The 19,443-nt window shown below is 44.0% G+C and overlaps 1 protein-coding gene across 1 annotated transcript in view; it reads left to right on the plus strand.

Annotated features, from left to right (window-relative positions):
• LOC146789040 (collagen alpha-6(VI) chain-like) overlaps window positions 1–19,443 on the plus strand; it is a 748,331-nt gene that overhangs the window by 170,062 nt on the left and 558,826 nt on the right. The window lies entirely within an intron of this gene.

Here is a 19,443-nt window from a genome sequence, read left to right on the forward strand (position 1 = left end):
TTTCTTCACTGATGCATGGTATATAGACAGTGTACCTCTGGTTTATGCTCTAATAATCAGTATATGTGTGCCAGTGCCATGAACAGGAACATGTGGTTTCGATATATAGTAATAAAGACGTGCCATGTCATCCCCATATAAGAACTAGTAGTAACATTAATACTAGGTACTTAGCAAAACCGTTTTTACAAAGTCGCATCCTACCAACGTACAAGAAATGATTTCTAAAATATGTGCTTACTCCAAATGTGAGGTTATCTGGCCAGCGTGGGAGCAAGACATGGCTGGCCCAGGAAGCGGTGTCATGAGCCCCAAATCAGGGGGTGCTGGAGGAATGGGGCTACGAGTTATTACCTCCTTTTAATCAAAGGTGAGATGGGACCAGAGTAAGGACAAGGCACATGTGTTTCAGAAATAAAAGTTAGATGCCGCACCTGGAGCATAACATGTTGTCTACACTTAAAGAAACACATTCATTGAGACATTTTTATGCTCTCAGATGTGCGATCCTATTGTACCTTTCTAAAACACAGATCTGTGATTGAGAAACACTATAAATGTAGGTATTTATAGTAGGAAAAAGCAGCGAGAACCTGCTATTCAGGGGGCATCAAGGGAGGACACATTTCGTTTAAAATTTATTTTTGCTCAAAAAGTCTACTACAAAAACAATTTTACTGGAAAGTATTTTCTGTGCACAATTTAGTTCACAGGATTAACGAGCTGTTAATCCTACCACATGGCTGCCCTCCCACCCCCATGGAGTCTGTTACTGTTCTCCTACAGTTATTGTTTTAAGGTGCTTCCTTTTCTCTCCATGTTCCAGAAACATATATTTTTCCTAAAACTCTGCCCTTCGCTTACTTAGTAAACAAAAGTTGTTAATATCTTTTCTGGCAGGCCTGAGGTGACCGGGATTCCAATGTGTGTTAAAAAAGCAAGCAATTTTGATATTCTCTTGCTAGTCATCAGGGTTGTTAGGCAGAATGTTTCTGTAACAATACTGTGCATCACAAAGTTTTATGATCCCCAATTCATTATATCACCTCATGTAAAATGAAACAATTCTATAACACAAAGCCCTCGTATCTCATGCCCACAAGCTGATAATGATCACATGTTGCTGGGGGCCAGGTGTTGCTCCGGCTCTCGAGCCATTCACACCTCGGCCCCCTTGTGTCGGACTGGCCCAGCAGCAGTGTTTTCCAAACCCCCTCTCAGGCCGCTGCATGCAGGCAATAATGGGTGGGGGAGGAAGAAGTATGCAGGGCCTCGATGTGTTGTCACCTCGGCCCTAGTGTTTTAGGCTTCGGTGGAGGGAGTGTGCCTTTGCTTGGGCCTCCCTTTGACGCAACAGAATCCCAGCGCCTGTTCAGCATCCTGTGATTCTGGGCAACTCGCCTAATCTTAACCTCTTCGCTGCGGCGCAAATTCCGCCACAGCACTGCCGCAGTGCTGGACATTCCACTCCAGGGCGTGGTCATGACGTCTCCCGGCCGTCGTCCGCACACGCCCATCGTGACTCATGACGGCCGGGAGACGTCATGAGCATGGAAGAGGTTAAAGGCCTACAATAAAACAAAACTTTATCTTGTATGTAATCGGCACACATGTAAATCACTCTAGTGCCCTTGGGACGAGATCTCACTATATAAAACTACACAAAATATCTAGTTAGATATGCTACTTTGACATTTGAGAATGCGCTCCAGATTTTATGTCCTTGCTATTTTCGGTAAAAAAAAATGCTTTTTTTGTGCAATTTTTTATAGCGCAAACTCCACCCGAAGGTACTGGAGTGCTTTACATGAGCGCCTTTTTTTTGTTGCAATCTTGCTCTTTGAATCTGTGTTCTGTTAATTTCTAGTGTGCCCATCTGTGATGTAAACTACTGTGGGCCAGTCACGTTCAGTGGTTCCCGAGCTTCCTTGGTGTCAGGCATGGCTATGTCATCCTTATTAGATATTAAACTCGATTTATGTAATAGTTAATCACCATCAGCTTGCCATTAGATATTTGCCACCACGAACAGCAGTGTTTAAAATATTGATTTTTATAAAACCTTTTTTGGGGTAAAAGTGCGCTCTGTAAAATGGAGAATGCAGCAGTATCCTACTGCCACACCCAGGCTGTAGTTGTTATTTACTGAGACTTGGACTGCCAGCTGTGCACCTGCCCCAAAGATACAGATATCAGACACAGCACTATGGGATCTTGAGAAAGACTTAAGCTGTGCATCCCGTCTTCTAAGAAGTAGCTGTACTTGCAAGCGCAGGCCCATGACCCGGACAAAGGGGCCCAGTGCCATGGAGTCAGTCTCAAGTGCGTGACGTGCAAAGGCCTAGACATGATGATTAAGATTAAAGAGGACTCATATAAACCTCCATATTCATTTTAACTTCGCTTTTCTGCCCACAAGCCGATAATGATCACATGTTGGCTAATTGTTTGATGTTTTTAGGAACTTAGTGAACCAGCCCACAGAACCCTTCCTGCTGTCCCACTCCCCTGCTGTACTGACAAACTGAAGCGAGACAGTGGGGAGGGGGGACTACAGCAGCGTCGTCCGTTTGGCCATCGTCACCTCAGTGACCCCCTCCCCCTGAGCCAGGCTGGGGGCCAGGTGTTGCTCCGGTTCTTGAGCCATTCACACCTCAGCACCTCATGTGTCAGACCGGCCCAGCAGCAGTGTTTTCCAACCCACCCCTCCACCTCAGGCCGCCGCATGCAGGCCAAAGTGGGTGGGGGAGGAAGAAGTATGCAGGGCCTCGCTGGGGCCCAGGTATTGTCACCACGGCCCCAGTGTCTTAGGCTTCGGTCTAGGGAGTGTGCCTTTACTGGGGCCTCGCTGTGAAGTGACAGAATCCCAGCGCCTTCTCAGCATCCTGTGATTCTGGGCAACTCGCTTAATCTTTAAAGGCCTACAATAAAAGGAAACTTTGTCTTGTATGTATTCGGCACACACGTAAATCACTTTAGTGCCTGTGGGCCGAGATCACACTATATAAAACTACACAAAATATCTAGCTAGGTTTAGTACACAGTTTCATGTTAGTCGGGGCATTGTAACGCTGATCAATCCGGTAAAAAAAACATAAAGGCACGATCTGGGAACGCAGGCCATTTTTTCTGAAGTGCCCGGCTCTAACTGTGATCCAATCCAACCCTTACCCCATCTCGCATTCGCCTTTGCAGCCTGCTAAGATGTTGCTGTGCGCGGCGCTCTGAAGATTTTGGAGCAGATGGGAAGTGCAGGGGGAGGGGGGAGTGAGGGTTTGCTTCATATTGTTGTTTCCAGTACAGTTCTGTTTGTACTGCTTTGGCTCCCTCAAGTGGTCGCGCAGTGCAATAAATGTGAACAATCAGTGACACTCGGTTTAAACCAGGTCAGCTGATTTGCCGCCGGTAGGGTATGTTAGAACACAGTCGGTTTTAACCGATATCCGGACAGCCTATGCATAATGAATGGTGCTAGTTATATGAGTCAGCCACAAATGCAAAGCACTTTTTTTGTTCTCGATCATTAGTGCATATTGTAAGAACGTTTTGGTGGTCCGCTCTGCTTCACTGATACTCTCTTCCTTAATTTTAACTCTCTTGTCAAAGTTATAACACCTGAGTCTTTCGATGGGCACGTGATGTCACTTCTGCTACTCTTGGCATTTTAGTGAATGAAAATTCATGCATCACAATACATTAACTGTCTACAAACTAGCATCCATCACTAATTGACTTTATGTTTGTGTTCGATCCTGTATATTGCTCCGGTACTTTTTGGTTAGGTTTGCGCTACAAAAACAATATGAACAAAGATGCATACATACATACATGTATACATATGCATACATAAAGAGGAACATGGAGACAAAAGAAAGTAAAGAGCAGTTAATGATGCCCAGCAGGTCTAAAAAAACAAGAATTAGCATATGAAAATATAATCAGTTTGATTCAGAAGAAGACAGTAGCAGTTCTTTTACCAAGAAATGGAAGAATGTCCTGCCACAGTTGGCAGGCAAACTACACATAATGGAAAAAGAAAAGACAATGTCACTTACCTCGGCACGGCCGCCATCTCTCCTCCGTCGTACCTCCTCTGCTTCTCTTCTCGGAAGCAGGAAGCACACAGGCTCCCATAAGTCAATCACAACGCTACTGTCACCAGCATGACAGCAGCGTCGTGATGGATATGAGCACCCTGGTTCGGCACTCAGACAAGGAGTGGGAGCCTGTGCATGTTCTCCACACAGGCTGTGCAATACAGCCGGGTGGAGAACATGCTAAGTGCGCATGACTGTTTGGCTGGCCCAAGAGGGCCGACCAAGCCATCTTACGCACTTAAGTGCATTAACCACTCCTCCCCCTGCTGGCTGTGATGACAGCCAAGCCCCGCACCAAAACTGACTTTATCACGAAAAAATAAAATGATAATAACATGTTACTATCATTTTATTTTTCCTTTTTTGCACTGCTGAAGCGCAGTGGACAACACTCCTCCGCCTTAGCGGAGGAGCCGCTGATGCATAAAAAAACCCCATTCATGAACCAACGACATGAGGACCAAGTCGAAACTCTAAATGTGCAGCCAAACTTATAAAAATGGTGTTCAACATTTTCAGTAATTTGCGGCTGATCAACCATAATTAAGGGGTTCTCCTATGAAATATAAGATTTGTAGTGTCCCCACAACATAGAATCGATTTGTGGGGGCTTTTCTCTGAATTTTGTCGGCAGCTAGTCAACGATATTTGTGGGTATTCCATGTTAGTAAGTTCCATTCCCAAGTGTAAATGTCATCCAATCCCTTTCCAGTATCCAATCTAAGGTTGGCGATCTTGTTTACAAAATATGTTTTCAACAGTTGGAAGAAGGATTGAGAGAGAGTCAAACCAGAAGTGATTTTAGACATTTCTGACAACTCCTTAAGCAGTGAAAATATCCTTCTGTATCCTGCAAGATGCATTTATTCTGCTGGACTAATGAGCTGGTCTCGATAAAGAACCATTTTTATAGACGCCCAGCTCTTTCTGAGACTGTGCTGTAGCAGATTCATCACAGGATATCTGCCATGTTTGATCTAAGTGGCAACGTTTGGTTTTAAACAGAAGTAGGAGCCTGATTTAGAGTTTGTCGGACGGATACGCCTTCATAAATGTGACGGATATCCATCCCATCCACCTCATTGCAAATACATTAGGATCTGATGCACGTCTAATAGGTTCATGGGCTATCCGTTGACTTTGTGTCGGAGCGCTCGTCCACCAAACTCTAAATCAGTCCCTAGATCATGGAGAACCAGGGAGAACATTTAAAGCATTTAGGCAACAATTTAGAAATTAAAGAGGTGTGATTATTGGCCGTCTTTGTTATCCACTTTGGCAATACCATGCACTGGGGCTCCTCAGAGTCAAAATGTGGAAACTTCTCTCCTTGAGAGAGATCCTGCAGCAGACATGTTTACTTTGCACCCATTCCAGAAGGGATACATGTTATCAGATATTGTCTTTCCATCTGGAATAAAAAAAAAATTAATAACATGATGGATAGATCAGGGACAGCGAAAATCAGATATTGGGTTTGGATGCAGGTAATTCTTTGATATCAATGAGGGAAGATCCTGAAATAGAAGGTCAGAGGTGAGCCTTAGATGAGCTAAGGGTTCATGTTTGGACTTATGGTTACTATAAGCAGGTGGTGTGCTCACTGTGGATGTCAAGATGCATACTTCTGCACCTAGGGTGCTATCAGAAATCACAGGCTAATAATATTGCAGGATGACTACCTAAATGGTCTGTACATAGGAGCTATCTGCTTACTACTATGAAAAATGCAAAGGATAAAAATCCCAGCAGTAAGACTCCACCCCAGAGAACACATGAGAGCAGGGCTTCAAACACTACACTCGCTTACAATATCCAAATGCTCTGCTGTCAGCGCACTTTGCATCATTCATAGAGACATCCAAGGGAAAAGTAACTACAAATGAAACTTCAAGGCTCAGGTCTAGAACCTTGACAAATTATTGCTTTGTTTCAGAAAAGGACCTTTGGTAGAACCTCATTCCCAGTGCAGGCACCAACACTTTGGAAGCCGAGATAGAGATATACAGGTGCATCCGAAATTTAAGAAGGAAGTTCAATCCCGGTTATTCCTGGGGTGAAGATCCAGAACATCTGACATCAACGCAGAACAAAACTTGTGGTCAGAACAGGTCACTGTGCCCAGCAGTGCCCAAAGGTCACTTGAATGTACCAACCGGACCACACTCACAGCAGCTGCAATCAGTGCACATTACACAACAGTGGTGCTCATACACTGCAGGGATCACCATGGGTGAACTTCATGTACACCAACACTAATCAGTGAAGGCTGGATGACAATATACCCTCTTAATAGTCCCTATAAATGAAATTTAGCCCAACTGGCTATTACCGTAGCAGCCCATATGTGCCTCAGGGCAAGCCTACACTAATGGAAAACCACTCAACCCACTCAATACTGTGGTATCTTGTAGTAGTCATGTGGTATTTAGGTAAGTTGTGTTACCAGTGGGAGAATGTAGAATGTAGTGTCGCTCCATTCTAGCGATGTCTGGCTATGTGATTCCATGAGATCAGTTGCTTCTGATCTTGGAAGCTACATGGCTCTGGATGGGACGCTCTCTAATAAAGGACCTACTTACATCTTCACCAGCCGTCTCTCTTCATTACAAACACCAAGGAGGATTGGCAGCCAATGCATGAAGAGATCTGCCTCACGTAGCAAGCATTCAGGAGGACTTTAGAATAGTTCACCCCTGCAGGTCCCAGCACCCATCACCATAGTTAATACTATACATTCTATGATGATGGTCATCCAGGTGATGACACTAACACAGGCCACCCAGGCAGATCTCTGCTCTCTCTCTGTACAAATCTCTCTTCCTTTCCAGTTCAACCAGGCTTATCGAATGGGTGTGGTCCAATTGCTGGACACAGCACAGGAAATGGATTGAGTAATCATCACAAACTCAACATTGGCCTGTGTAATAAATTATGAATGGCAGTTAATTATTGTCCTAATCTGTGCTCCTATTTCTCACCTCTCCTTCCTCCATCATAGTGCTAAGCCCTTCGTCCCAAGACGAGAGCACCCCTCAGGTCGCACATGAATGACACTAAACGCTTAACATATTAGCTCACAGCCAGTACAGCACAGGACCTACCAAGCACTTCCTAAAGGTATAGAATTCCACCCATCCAGTAATGTGCCTCACTGCCTCACAATGGGGTATGAAGCACTATATATTATGCTGGGTCTGGTGGCTTATTGGGCTAATGCATCCACTGCAGGGGCCTGTGTTCAACCTCATGGTTGCAGGTTCAAATCCCGGCAGGTCCTTTCATCCTTTCCGAGGTCGATAAAATGAGTACCATTGAGTTGGGTAACAATAAACATCTGCTATTTAGTGCCAAGATACCCCGTTGGGGGTGAACGTGCGCTTTTCAATTACACATGTTATATAAATGCCACGACTACTACTTCTGGAGTGTATCAATAGTGAATTCTTGGGGTCAGAGGCTGTGTGCTGGAGATCTGTGTAGGGGCCTGAGTGAGTCCTGGAGGTTGGTGGGAAGAGGATACCTGCACTGAAACAGAAAGACCAACAGTGGTGGGCTCTATCATCCCACTAAATTCTAGGGAAATGTGTCCACTGATCGGTGCCAAATCATACAGAAAATTTCCAACATAAAAGTAACTGTATTAATAAGATAATTTATATCAGAAACATAAGAGGAGGGGGATTTAAGCCATCTATAGAACTAGGAAAAGGATACTTATTATCGGGAAGGGTACACACAACTATTGTGTGCCCTACTATAGCAAGGGGTTCACTTCCAAAAATAGTACATCACAGTTTGAAATATGCACAAAAATGTAAGAATAGTATGTGGGGGGTCAAGGAGGTGACAATTAACTTACCTGAATTAGGTGTTTTGAGGTGCGTCTATTATCAGTAGTGACTGTGCAAATTAGACATTTTCAGCAAATTCACCAAAAGCACGCAGACGTCCACCCGCTCGCCCCATGGTTTCAAGCCTCGTTTAGAGGTGAACGGTCACTCTTAGGTCAGAAATCTACTCAAATTGCAGACACAGAACGGTGAGTATTTTACTTCCTTTAAAAGTAGATTTGTGAATCAGCCATTTTAAAATTAGGTGCTTTGTGTATGATTCTTTACATAAAGTCCAAACACATTAGGAGATGACGTAGCATGCTATAGCTGAACATCCAATGACACCCTTCACTGGCAGGTAGACAACTTTCCAGTGTAGCCCTGTCCAGAGTCATATGACACCAGCGCTCCTCCAGAATCCAGAGTAAAGCGATTGGAAACATCTGTTCGAACATCTGCAGTGAATTACACCCCACTTTATTTAATTACATTTCGCTTTGTAATTTCTTGTTTTGTTCGTAAGAATTTGACGCTCAAATCTTGCTGGTGACATAAATCGCAGTCAGTGTTGCCAATGTGTTTGGCAGAACCTGCACAGGAAGTATTTAGAGCAGAAATATGTGTATTTTATGTTTTTAGATTATTGATTAGCCCACAGAAACAAGCCCCACAGGGACATATATGGCACAGCTCCTGAGTGCTGGAAAGAAATGGGAGGCCGGGTTAGGCAGAAGTTCTTGGGGGCATATTATCAAGAAACGGCGTTAATAATAATCCACATTTGTAAAGCGCGAACAATCACCCATAAGGGTCTCTAGGCGGGAAGATTAAGCAAGCTATTGCCCAGAGTCACATGGTGCTGGGCTAATCTGCTGCCGGGGCTGGGGATCGAACCGTGATCCCCAGATTGCAGCATCAGTCGCCCTGGCCGCGGCACCACACCTCTTCCTCAAAAGGGCGTTAAAATTATCGCCCTTGAGAATTCCCATAGAAGCCCATGTTCTGGTGTCAACATGGGCTTCTATTGGAATTCTCTGCGGCATATTATCGAGCCCATTATCGCCGCTTTAGCGGCAGTTTTCTGCCGCTAAAGCAGCGATAATTTTAACGCCGTGCTTGATAACATTCCCCTTGGTGGTGTGGAGTGTTTTCTCATAGCGCACCCCCCTGAATTACCTATTCGCGGCATATTGTAAAGTATTGTGTACCGGTTTTACGCAAACAGCACGCCAACACCTGCTGGTTAAGCCAGACTGCTTAAAATACTTTGAAAGATAAATGTATGGGAACAATTTGGGCACAGCGACATTTTTCTGTAAAGGACAGGAAAGGACTATGGTGCTTAAACAGTTAAAGTGGATACAAAAATCGGAGGGCTGAATGTATAGATGAGCAATGGATGAAACGTACGACTTCTCAGTTATTGAAGGCAACCCTACATTGCCAGGGCTAACGACAATATCAGAATGTGCGCCCGTTTCAGGGTATCGGTGAGACTGCTGGCATGTCAGCGTGATCCTCTCCCCATCTCACCTTCTCATCTCCATGCAGTCTTGGCGCTTAAACTCTCATCCGCATGAAACAGGTTGTTGTGACCTCTCTGTTCTTTCACAAAAGTTTGCTTTATTGATTAATTCCTTTTGGCCCAATTCACATAGGTAGTTACCACTGTAAACCTATGTTTACAGACAAAATTGCCTCCTTTTTTTGTCTGGCAAGAGTAAAGAGATTTTCTACTGTATAATTGTAGGCCACAACAGCATACATTTATGCAGTATTTAACCCCACACAAAGGGTGGAGAGTGGGAAGATTAAGTCTACTTGGGGACATATTTTCTCCCTGTCTAGAGAAACAAGTATTACAAATGCAACCGGTCTCGTATTTGTTGGAATTGGAGTTATTGGTGCTATAAATGCAATGTTTTTACCTAGCCATGTTGCAGGCTGCAATACTATCTGTGGGCAAAAGAGGTCCCATGGGGCCTCTTTTGGCCATATATGGTACTGCACCCTGCAAAGTTGGAGTAATGCCAATGTTTTTTACCTAGGCATGATGCAGGGTGCAGTACCTCTTTTGGCCACATATGGTACTGCACCCTGCAACATGCCTAGGTAAATTTATTTATTTATTTGAAAGGTTTTATATAGCGCTGGCTAGACTCAGGGGTATCAGAGCACTTTACATGTGCGAAAAGAAAGCAAGAACAAGATTACAGGAGTTGCTTAAAAGAGAAAAACACAGTATTAACAATCAATAAAATAAACCTTTCCATAGTTTTTTAATAAACAGAGACATAGCACGAGCAAAATAAATTAACATATACAGTGGCTGGGGCGGGGAAAGATTCAGGGCTGAGCTGGGGGTTAGATAGAGAATTAAAAAAAGGATAGGCGGGAAAACAGGTTGTGGGAGGGGGGATGGTCATCTGGGCGGGATTTTAAGAGGGAGGTGTGAGTAGTGTGGGGGAGATTAGACTGGGAGAGGTGAGGGGAGAGAGTGACGTGGAGGAGGGTAGGGTCAGAGGACGTCAGAGGGCTGATTAAGGACCCCCAGTATTTGTCGAGGAGGTGCAGTTTAAGGTCTTTTTTGAAGGCAATGTAGGAGGGTTTGCAGGGCAATTCCTTTGGGAGGGCAATCCAGACCTAAAAAAATGCTTGTGCACAGTGCGCTGCAGCTTCCCAATGCAGAGGTAAATTAAACCATGTGTACACTTCTACATTTAGGAAGGCGCTGATGTCACATCATAATTTCATTAGTACTCCTGGAAAGCTGGTGACTGGCACAGCTTTTAAAAATCTTTTTGCTGAGTTTTATATAGCACGAACTTGACCCGAATCCAATCAGATATCAGAGTGCTTTACATAGCACCAGTTACGTTACATGAGGACACACATTCATTCTTTGTTAGGCACGGGGAGATTAAGTGATCTGCCCAGAATCACAGGATGTTCAGCGTCATTACCGAGACTCGATCCCGGTTCCCCAGGTCCGCGGTCGAAAGCCCTAGCCGTTAGACCAACTCCTCTCCCCTGACAGCTTTCATGTACCCATGTGTAGGAGTACATTAAAGGGATTGGATATGCCCATTTTCATTGAGAATCAGTGCTTTGGGTTTAATTTGTTTTTTAGAAATTCCCGATGTGATTAATCTCGAATCGTGCAATTTTTAGATAATTCTTTTCTGATTATTAATTTCAGGCAATTCAGTGTTAAACTCAGATTTCCTTTTGTTTCCACTTACAAGGGTGGAGGTCCCATGCTGCTTAATCTTTTTACAGTTATTAATGTTAATAATATACATTTTGCTCATTTTATATTTTTTACATTTACTTGTTAGCCTTTATCTTATCCTGTCCCATTTTCCTTTAACCCTACCCTTCTGTTATACCCCACCCTCAACTTAACTCCTACCCCCTTATACATAAGGTGTCAATGTTAAACTCTTGAGTCTCTAATACTTTTGATTTCCCAATAGTATTATAACAGAGTTTGTTGTAAAAACGAGAAAATGACAAATCGTCAACCAGCAAGGCACCTTCACTGGTCACTGCGCTGCATCCGGGCAGTTTTGCTCAACGGTGGACCTGAACAACCCCCTAGATGGGGCAGTGCGGGTGCAGTCGGGTTCAGAAAAGATGAGAGAGAGCTTTGCTATGCAGCAAGCTTGTACTGGAGAAATTGTTGAGAATTTGAGATCACCTGTAGAGCCCACGAAGTGTTAGATAGGCTTCTATTGCCTTAAAAAGGGATTCCTGGAAGATACTGCCCATTTTGCAGTCCCTCAGCATCCTACAAAGAAAGGGAAATTTGGAATTGGAACATTTCTCAGTGCACAATACAAAACAGAAATTCTCTTTCCTTGGGTCAGAAATACTAAAAGAAAAGGAGGGAGAGGCATCTTATGTTTTTCCAACTGCATTCACAGATTTACATTGAAACAAAGATGCTCGGAAGGGGGCAGAGCTTTTTGACAAAAGTGGCCCACTAGGGACACAGTGCAATTAAATCAGTGATAAATTCCTGCAGAGTCTCAGTTTGCGAAAACGAACGAAAGAGAAACTGACGAGAGGAAAACATGTTAAATAGAGAAAGCACGTGTAGCAGGCTGATGGCTCTTATGTATCAAGCATTCCTCCGGTTGCAAGTGGCCCCATTTTCAGAATTGGGCCATTTGGGACCGGAAAATGCATTTAGTATGTATCATTCCTAAAGAGCGATTCGGTAACATGTTACAGAATCACAATTTGAAATTGCGAATACATACCAATTCGGTATTAAGAAAGGGCCTGTTTAGGGCATCCCTTCCTAATACTGAATCGTAGTGGTATGTAAGAATGTTGAGCGACCAAAATGCGGTCGCTAAACATTCGCATTTTACTGCCTCCTTCAAGTAGGTGATAACCCTTTCGCCTTTGTGAATGGTTGTGAAAAAGTTTTTTAAGAGCAGGCAGTAGTCCCACAAACCACTGCCTGCTCTTACAAAAATGAAAACAAAACTTGACATTTTTCTTTTTTAAATGCATCTGTTTCCTTTAAGGAAAACGGGCTGCATATAAAAAAACAAATTGCTTTATTTAGAAGCAACCACAGACATTATGGTCTGCTGACGCCAGCTGTCCACCATCCCTGCGATTTCTAATGGGTCGCAAATTGCGACCTACCTCATTAATATTCATGAGCTAGATCGATTTGCAACTCATTAGGAATCTCTAAAGGAAACTCCGAGTTTCATCATTTAGGAGTAGCGATTAGGTAATTGCTAGTCCTAATCTTGATACATCTGGCCCTTACCGATTTAGCTACTCGACTTCTTACACACCCTGTTAGACAGGCGCAGAATCCTAAACAGAATCCTAAACACAAAGACATGCTTTTCCTCTGAAGAAGTTTTGAAAACCTCTGCTCATTGGCTAAGGCTGCCTCTACCTCAGTTAGTTTGTACCTACCTGTGAGGAATCCTTGCATAAGCATTGAGGATGCCGCTTCCATTTCAGCGGGTTGAGCGGTCCTCTCATGGGCCAAAAACCAGCGCTTCAGGAGAATGATTTAAAACCCTTGCCAGATGCAGGACATCAGCCAGCACCTCCCTGCGTTCATCATCTCCAGGCACTGACAGAGGGGAGGAAAGCTGCAGCATTAGATGGTATCTCTTACACCAGAATATTTCTGTACTTAGCATTTTACTGTGGTTTGAAATAAAACAGATGAAATAATCTTAAATGCACTGCATGCTCGAATTTCGATAAAAAATGTATTTGACACTGCACTGCCATACATAAAGCATCAACGCTATCTTCAGAGGGCGTTCTCTCATTTGCATGGGGGCGTGCCTCCTGCAAATGAGGGTATGCCCTTGCCTCGGCACCAGCGCCTTATTACATATGCGGCGCCGAGGCAAAGAAGCTCTCAGGAGGCGCACTGAAAGAGCGCCACCTAAAAGGGCAGCCCTCAGGAGGGGGTAAAGGGGGTCCCATGGACCCCTCAGACATCCCCTTACGGGCGGGTGCAGTCAATCACTGCCTGCAAGGGGATCTCTAGTCCTGGGTTGCCACCTGCACTGCGAAAACACGGTGCGGCTTCAAAGCAGCTGCTCTGTTTTTCACAGGAATGTGCTGCCCCCAGGGCAGCGTGAGTTCGCGGCTGCCCTGGGGGCTGCACATTCATCATATTACGGCCCATTTGTCTTCATTGCGCCGGGCGCATCTTTTAAAAAGGTGCACCTGGCGCAAAGAAGGAAAATGTGCTACATGTATAATACGCCCCCTTGTAGCCTGGATGAATTTCCTCCACAGTGCGTCAGTGAGACCCTCCAGTCTCTACTGGGAATTCAAGATGGGTTAGGACTCTGAGATGGAGACAATGAGCCTCTAAAAAAAAGAGTTCAATAAGATCCTAAGATGTTACCCAACAAATCAGTTCACAAAACTCTCAGAGACAGTCGTGATGGAGGGGACAGATTTTTTTTGATTTTTTTTTAACTCTTTTTATTCAATTTTTTTAACAATGATCAGCACAAACACATAAAACAACATTTTTACAGTGAGGTGAGAGACAAATGTCTTAATAATCATGACGACATTAGGGGGATAAGCCATCGGTCCTCAAGAACCCCCCCAAAAAAAAAAAGAAAAGAAAAAAACATAAAGCCATATGAACCATGACACATACACCCCGCAATATAACCCATTCGTTGAAACAATACATTGCAATATATCATACATAAATCAGCCAAAAAAATGAAGGAGCATGTAGACAAAAAGAAATACCTCTAGATGTTTTCTACAATTCAGCTGTTTATAACCCATAGTTTTTTCTTTTTTTTTTCCTTCCTCCATTCTTCTCTTCTCCCTTTCCTTTCTTTCCCCCCTTTTTTCTTTTTTTTTCCTTCCCCTCTTTCCCTTTCTTTTCTTTAACTTCCTATAGCTCTTTCCACCTTACTAGAGGAGCCCAGATACGTCGACCCAGAAATCTCACCCTTTTACCCTTTCTCTCATAAATAGGTCTTTCCATAGTAAACAATGAGAGTAAGCGTGAGAGCCACTGCTGAAATGTGGGGGGTAGCGGATCGAGCCTGGCGGAGGCAATGCTTCTCCGCTCTACCGCCATTTCCAAAAAAAGAAATTGATAAGCCGGGTCTTGCAGCTCACTACAACTAACTCCGAGTAAAATCAGAGCAGGGGTAAGTGTGACTGTCAGCCCTAGTGACGAATCTAAGAATTTCGTAATAGCCTCTAGCAGTTTTTCCAGGCATGGGCAAGATGCAAACATGTGTACAAGGTCAGCAGCCGTTGACCCACATCGAGGGCAGGTAGTTCCGCCTGACCCACCCCACTGTGCTATTCTTGCCGGGGTATAGTAAAGCGAAAAGATGGTCTTAAAATGCTGCGCTTGAAGCCCAGCTAAACACAGGACCGCCTGGCCTAGTTCTAAAGATTCAGAGAACCACTCTAGTTCAGAACCCACCCGTTCCATCCATTTTCCCGCATGTTTAGCCACATCATCTTGCTTTAATTCAACTAGTTCAGCATACAATAATCTAATAACACCCTTTCTACTGAACCCATTGAGCCCCCTGCCTTCTTACTAAAAAAGCTGCGTATCTGTAGAAATTTGAAAAAATTATTTCTAGCCGGTCCAAACTCCAGCTGAATATCCCTAAACTGGTGGAAGCCTTCATTCTGTATTAAATCCCCAGCCTTCCGGATCCCCTTCTCTGACCAATCTGCCATGATCATATCCGAAAAAATTTCAGGAAGCGTGGGGTTTTTATAGAGCTGGGTATAATGATTAAGCCTCCCAAGACCAGTCTTTTTTTTCAATGCTACCCAGATTTTAAAGGCGGCCGCCAGAGTCTTCAATTTTGTCCTTTTATAATAGCTGGGCTCTGTGAATTTCATGAAACAGTTCTCAGCATGATCCCCGAGCAACACCTTATAGACACCGGGGAGCCCTATTTCCCCTTCAACATCCCTCGAGGGTGTACCAAATAGTATACTCATATATTGAAGAGCTGCTGACCAATAGTAAAATCTGAGATCTGGAACAGCGCACCCCCCACGCTCCCGAGGTAGTGACATGAACCTAAAGGCCCTCCTTGTTTTCCCATGCACCCAGATAAATCGGTTTACAATATTCTCTAGTGTTTCAAACCAGTGTCTCTCGAATTCCAACGGTATTGCTCGAAACAAATAGAGAATTTTTGGTAAAAACATCACCTTCACCAGGTTGCAGCGGCCAACTAGTGATAAATGTAAATTATTAATTCTATCAAAATCAGCTTGCGCCTTCCTTATTACTGGGACGATGTTTCTCTCTATCAGATTCCCTAGAACTGGCATAATCGTAATTCCCAAATTCACTGCAGATTCTGTTACTCAAGAATCATCTATAATAGCATACCTATTCTTTATAACTTGGGTTTTAGCTCTATTCAGTGCGTACCCTGAGAATTTACCAAACTCTTGTGCTACTGACTCTACCACCCTCAGTGCGGTAGAGGGATTTGCCATAACTACAGCAACATCGTCAGCGTAGGCGAGAACTTTAGATTCCAAGCCCTGACAGACAATAGGGAGAATTTCGTTGTTAACCTCAAATAGTCGTATTAAAGGGTCGATGTATATAGCGAAGAGCAGAGGTGAACATGGGCACCCCTGCCGTGTCCCCCGCCCAAAAATAAAAGGAGATGTATGACCACCACTTAACCTTAAATGAGCTGTGGGTGCCTTATATAGTACCTGAACGACTTTGATAAAACCGCCCCCCAGGCCAAACCATTTCATTGTTTCCTACAAGAAATCCCAGGAGGCCCTATCGAATGCTTTCTCCGCATCCAGTAACAGAGCAGACCTAGGGTCCCCTGAGACTTCTGTTGCATCAAAGAGTGTTATCACACGGCGCACGTTCTGCGTTGTCCTACGGCTGATTATAAACCCATGTTGGCAGGGGTGGATTGTTTTCCTCATAATGTTGTTTAGCCTTGTGGCCATAGCCTTTGAGAACATTTTTACATCACTATTTAAAAGCGTTATGGGCCGATAGGAGCCTGGCTCCCTCGATGGTTTGTCCTTTTTTAGAAAAACCACTATATCCGCCCCAGCCCAAGAGTCTGGTCAGGTCTTCTCCTTTGAGCTTGCCGAATAACCTCGATCAGATCGGGTCCTATTATATCTACAAAGATTTTATAGAACTCTAAACGGATCTGATCAGGGCCAGCGGCCTTATTAGATAGTAAGTTTTGCAGAGCATTCATTATTTCCTCTTGTGTTAGAATTGTCTCGAGTGCCGCCCTGTCTGTAGAATCGACCCGCTGCAAGGGTATCTTAGCTAAGTACTCTCGCATTGCCGTCGGTATCCCTTTGCCTCGGGACCAGCGCCTTATTACATATGTGGCGCAGAGACAAAGAAGCTCTCAGGAGGCGCACTGAAAGAGCGCCACCTAAAAGGGGAGCCCTCAGGAGGAGGTAAAGGTGGTCCCATGGACCCCTCAGACATTCCCTTTCAGGCGGGTGCAGTCAATCACTGCCTGCAAGGGGATCTCTAGTCCTGGGTTGCCACCTGCACTTTGAAAACACGGTGCGGCTTCAAAGCAGCTGCTCTGTTTTTCACATGAATGTCCTGCCCCCAGGGCAGCGTGAGTTTGCGGCTGCCCTGGGGGCCGCACATTCATTATATCACGGCCCATTTGTCTTCATTGCGCCGGGCGCACCTTTTAAAAAGGTGCACCCGGCGCAATGAAGGAAAATGTGCTACATGTATAATACGCCCCCTTGTAGCCTGGATGAATTTCCTCCACAGCGCTTCAGTGAGACCCTCCAGTCTCTACTGGGAATTTATGGTGGGTTAGGACTCTGAGATGGAGACAACGAGCCTCTAAAAAAAGAGTTCGATAAGATCCTAAGATGTTACCCAAAAAATCAGTTCACAAAACTCTCAGAGACAGTCGTGATGGAGGGGACAGATTTAAATGTGCCTTCCAAATGGGAGTCAGAGGGAGCAAGTAGTGTATGATATAACTTGTGAAGAGAACACAGGACTGGGCATACAGACATAGGAAAATAAGTAATGTCCCAAAAAAATAGTAGAGAGGGTTCATCAAAGTGTGCATGTCATCAGGTTTGAGCAGAAGCCAGGGTCTTTGAAATGCAAGCAGAACTAAATGTCTCATGACCTGTACCAACCTTCCAGAGTCTTAGCCTACCAGGACATTGCTCATCCTCTTGCGTTCCAGTTTGTCACGACAAACTGGTCCATCCCTATTGTCCAGAACGATCCTTGACTTGGCGAGCCATACATCAGCCGTGATCTCCCGGTACAAACAGGCAAGGCGAGGGGGTCATTCTCTTGACTTTCTAGGACCCACATTCTGGGGCTCCCTTCCTTTCAAGCTGCTATTTTTGCCTTCATATAAGAAGTTTAAGAATTTATTGAAAACGTTTTTTTAAACTACTGGTGTATGATGGCTTGTCTTTTGCTGTAGGAGCAGCCATGTGCTTCTTAAATAAATAAATAACCTAATTAATTAATTAATACCGCACCTCTTGTTGCCCTCATTTGGTAGAAAAAGATGACAAGTTTAATAAATGTGCTGCAAAAGTCTTATGTAACGTGGAAGACCACGTTTACATGCACTATGGTTTGACCAAGCATTAATAAAACTGTCATAGAGATCTTTAAGTAAACTGCTTGCACCAGGCTTGTGTCTCAGAAAGGTAAGCCTGCCGGTTAGCTTGTGTCCAGCAGATCTGTGTATTTGCTACCTGCAAGCACCTGAACTGAAACAGCACATTGTGGTATAATTCACTGTTGAAAATAAACCGGTGTAATGTGAACTCTGATTGGGTTAAGACTCCTTCGTCCCACAGGTAAACTCAGATCAGTGATAGGATGTGTTTGTTCCCCAGTTTCATAAAACGGGCACCATTGAGGGTGGTAATAAGAACACATTTCTTTACTGTGCACAATGTGAAATTCCACCTCTCCCCCCTACTCCCCACCGTTTTCCCTTTTTAGGTCTCGCGAGCCAAAGGCTCGAAGAGACATTTTGTATGTGGGATTTTCAAAGTGCTACCCACAGTTTTGGCTGGCCTAAACCTTGAGTGCACGATCACATGCACGTGCACAGCTGCTCCCACTCCCCCCTCCCTTCTCTATAGCTTTCTTTCACTTTAGCCGCTTTGACCCTTGCATTCCCCCCTCCCTTCTCACCCAGCCCTTTGATGCTCTGCTCGATTACTTTCACTTTCGCCGCTACAAACTTTTCAAGCCTTTTACAGCCTTTGATTTTCTTTTATTTTGCTGAGCCTTGATTCATACGCGCTTGTTCCGATTTCAAGGGAAGTCTTACCCATCTTCAACTAACAGCATGTAGCCAAGCGTGAAGGATTATCGCTTGTACTTTCATTTCATATCATCTACAGCGCGTGTCCTCTAACGCATGTAAATAAATGTAAAGGCACGATCAGACAAACTGTAAGGATAATCGCTTGTGCTTCCATTCAACTTTGTCTTCAGCACGTGTGTTTGTCAGCGCGCAGCAGATTTTCATGTTTCCTCGCTCATGACTATACATCGACGCTTGCATCATGTTTCTCCATCTCCCCCTTCCTCCTATGTTGTCCTTAGTTAACTTTACATCACTCTCTACTCCTTTGCCACACACTCATTTGTCCTCAGTGTATCGCCTTCACGCTTTGCTTCCACTGATAGCATAACATAACATAGTATAGCATAACAAAACAAAGCATAGCATAACAAAACATAACAAAACATAGCATAGCATCACAAAACATAGCATAGCATAACAAAACAAAGCCTAGCATAGCAAAACACAACAAAACATAGCATAGCATAACAAAAAATAGTATAGCATAAAAAACAACAAAAAATAGCATAGCATAACAAAAAATATCAAAACAAAACATAGCATAACAAAGCATAGCATAACAAAACAACGCATAGCATAGCATAGCATAACAAAACATAGCATAGCATAACAAAACATAGCATA

Source organism: Triturus cristatus, chromosome 10 (assembly GCF_964204655.1).
Source record: "Triturus cristatus chromosome 10, aTriCri1.1, whole genome shotgun sequence".
In the NCBI taxonomy this organism is placed as follows: Eukaryota; Metazoa; Chordata; class Amphibia; order Caudata; family Salamandridae; genus Triturus; species Triturus cristatus.